General features: G+C 39.2%; 1 pseudogene; it reads left to right on the forward strand.

Annotated features, from left to right (window-relative positions):
- The first annotated feature begins 633 nt into the window (after window positions 1-633).
- On the forward strand, window positions 634-2,822 carry LOC148534226 (ammonium transporter Rh type B-B pseudogene; annotated as a pseudogene).
- Window positions 2,823-3,542: the final 720 nt, after the last annotated feature.

The raw sequence follows: 3,542 nt of genomic DNA on the forward strand, positions 1-3,542 counted from the left end.
CCAGCTTTATTTCTTTTTATATATGGCTCAGCTGCTACAGTGATAAAATAATATTAAATCACTGCAATAGTTAATGTATACAATGCCACAATAAGAGTTGGGTTAATAAATAGCCCCCAATATATCTGCAGACAGAAAGAAGAAACCTCTCAGGTTTATATATCTCGGTAAACACGAAGACAGAAAAAAAAAACCGTGTGAAGTTTGTATAACATTTTGCACAAAACAGATCAGCCAGATTACATATCTTTGTAGAACGAGAATAGCAAGCTAATAAAAACAGGTCTTGAAAAACCTGTAAGGTAGAACTCTGGTGCAACACTACAATGTAACTAATCACACATCAAGTATTTTGCAAAAACAGAAAATTAAACTTCTGGACTTATAAACTAGGTCATTTAGATCATTTTGAAAGCACAATTTTAAACAGTCCCACCAACCCCTGCTAGGCTCTAAACTGCTCCAGAAATGGTTGCATGTTCAGGCGCTCGTTTTCTGTGCCCACACATGGATACAGCCTGGGGCTCTTCTGCTCAGCAGTGCATGAAGTGACAAGTTGTGGATGCAAACACAGCCTGTAACATACTAATAAAAGGTAATATTTAAGCAATGTATATTAGTCCTGAACGAAGGTCGTTGCACACAGTATAGCAGCCTCTTTATTGGCTAAGAGGACCAGCCAACTGGCAAGACGCATCTTCTGGCTGTTCTACACAAGAAATCAATGCTCCAGAAGTCACTGATAACAGAAGTACCCTTTAGGTTCTGTCTTCTGCATAATGTCTGTTATTTTCTCTCCCAGTCTGCGTTGCCAACTGCCCATTCTCCTCACCATTCTTCAAGGGGCATTCACAGCAGTCTTCCTCCTGTTTGTGAGCTATGAAGATCATTCAGGCAGCTCTATATCCAATGTAACAGCAGCAAGAGAAGATCACCAGAGCACCATCTTCCCTCTTTTTAAAGATGTTAATTTCATGTTGTTTGTGGGACTGGGTCTCATGCTGTCATTTCTTAAGCTTTATGGCTTTGGTGGAATTGCCTTCAATTTCTTGATAGCAAATGTCTCAATCCAGTGGTCTGTGGTTGTGCAGGGCTTCTTCTACCACTACAAACATGGGAAGATCCACTTAAGGTTAGAAAATTTGCTTGATGCAGAGTTTGCAGCAGTCACGGCTCTTATCTCAGCTGGAGCTGTTTTGGGGAGGACAAGTCCGGTTCAGCTAATCCTGCTTTCTTTGGTGGAAATCCCTCTCTTTGTGGTCAATGACTGGATTATCAACAAATATTTCCATATTATTGATGTAGGAGGTACTGTTGCCATCCACATCTTTTCATGCTACTTTGGCCTGGGTGTTTCACAAATTCTGTACAAAACTGAGCTGCGAAAGGGTCACATAAAAGAAGCCACAACGCCAAACTCTGATCTACTCTCCCTCCTTGGTACTATCTGTCTGTGGATTTTCTGGCCAAGCTTCAATTCTGTACTGGCCAAAAATGCAGATGCTCAGCATCGTGCCATAATCAATACATTCCTTGCCCTGAGCTCCGGGACAATCACCACATTTGCACTGTCAAGCCTAATGGATAAAAGAGGTCGAATAAGTCTAGTACATCTGCAAAATGCATCCTTGGCAGGAGGAGTGGCTATTGGAATTTCAGCAGATCTGATCAGCCCAGGTGGGGCATTTGGCGTAGGATGCTTAGCCTCAATTGTGTGCACTCTAGGCTTTCAGTACTTAAGCCCATTCTTGTCCAAGAAGGTCAAGGTACAAGACCAATGTGGAATTCATAACCTTCATGGTTTGCCGGGGATTATTGGCACTCTAGGAAGCATTGTGGTCATATTACTTGGACCTGTTGATACATATGGCTCCAGTCTGCAAGAAATTTTCTATAACAATGATTCAGAGGGACTACCTATTTTGGGTGTTCTAGGAAATGGAGATACCTGGAATGCAAATGATCAAGCTCTTCAGCAGGCTGCAGCCCTTGGGGTAACTTTTGTGGTATCACTATGCGGGGGTTATCTAACTGGATTACTGCTGAAACTGCCCTGTTTTTTTCATCCTTCTAAAGACGACTTCTTCGACGACCAGCTATACTTCCAAGTTCCAGAAGACACAGGAAACAAATGGATTTTAAATGACAACATCAAACTCCAAAAGCACTTGCTACTACACTGAAACACATATAACTATTATCTATAAGTTCAGGAATATACAGCAGCCACTCTGTTATCCTAAAGTTACCTGGAGCATCCCCAGATCATACTATAGTTGATAAATGTCCACAAAAGGATAGACTCAATTTTGCAAACATGAAATTATAATTGTAGCATCAATAGTAACTGCAGACTGAAAACAAAATTAAAACTTGAGATATATTGTAGTGCACTTGTAGACACTTTTCTGTAATCCATACCAACTAGATAATTGAACATTTCATTTTTGGAAATGAATTATAAAAAATGACAATCTGTTTGGTTGCAAAAGGTTACAATACATTGGTCATATGCACCAGAGATGCACCCTGTTATGCTTCCTATGGCTTTGATAACTTTTGGACACAATTCTGAATAATACAACATTTTGCAAGACCAGGCACAAACTCTAAAAAATAAGTAAAGGTAAATTGTGGTAAAATGCAATAAAATGGGGAAAAAACATATATTTTTTTTTCATGCCAAGTTCTCAGATGTTAGAATCTCAATGAACTATGGACATTGTCTGAGAGATAAGACGAAAGGTAAATGTTTTTGGTTTATGGTATATTATGCAATAGTACATCTTATTTTTATATTTTCTGTGCCAAATAAAAGCACCAAAGGGAAAGAGAAACATTTCTTATAAAGTTTAAAGAAAGTAAAAGTCTCATTAGTTGCTATGCGTTACAACATATTTGCTCTTTAAACTGTACATGAGATTTACAATCTCCTGTTGAGAGCAAATCTCATGTACAGTTTAAAGAGCAAATATGTTGTAACGCATAGCAACTAATGAGACTTTTACTTTTTTTAAACTGTATAAGAAATGTTTCTCTTTCCCTTTGGTGCTTTTATTTGGCAATCTTGTACAGCCCATAACAACCAATGAGATATTTGTTTTCTTCAAACTGTACAAGAAATTGAAGTTAAAATCCCATTATCTGCAGATACCTGTAGAATTATTTTTATTTTGTGTAATTGTCACCCTGTATGTTTTCAAAATCAATAGTTTAAGAAAAGAGAGATAACCCATAAATTATGTATTTTATAATCAGATTTCTGATTACCATAAAGTGTGGACATAGGCCCTCATTCAGAGCCACTCGCTAGCGGCAGTACGCTCGTTCTCAGCGATGTTCGCACATCTGCGCATGCGTACGGTTTTTAGTACGCATGCGCGAACCAGTCAGTGCGGCCGAAAAACATTTGTACGCAATATAGCGAATGCCTGCTATTTTGAGTGACAGAATGAGGCATATGTGGGTGGTAACAGGGGAAGGTGCTTGAAAACGGGGAGTGGAGATCCGTTCGCAGGCGTGCTTAAAGGTCAAAACGGGCG

This window comes from Taudactylus pleione, unplaced genomic scaffold (genome assembly GCF_031769625.1).
Source record: "Taudactylus pleione unplaced genomic scaffold, aTauple2 ptg000069l, whole genome shotgun sequence".
Classification (NCBI taxonomy): domain Eukaryota; kingdom Metazoa; phylum Chordata; class Amphibia; order Anura; family Myobatrachidae; genus Taudactylus; species Taudactylus pleione.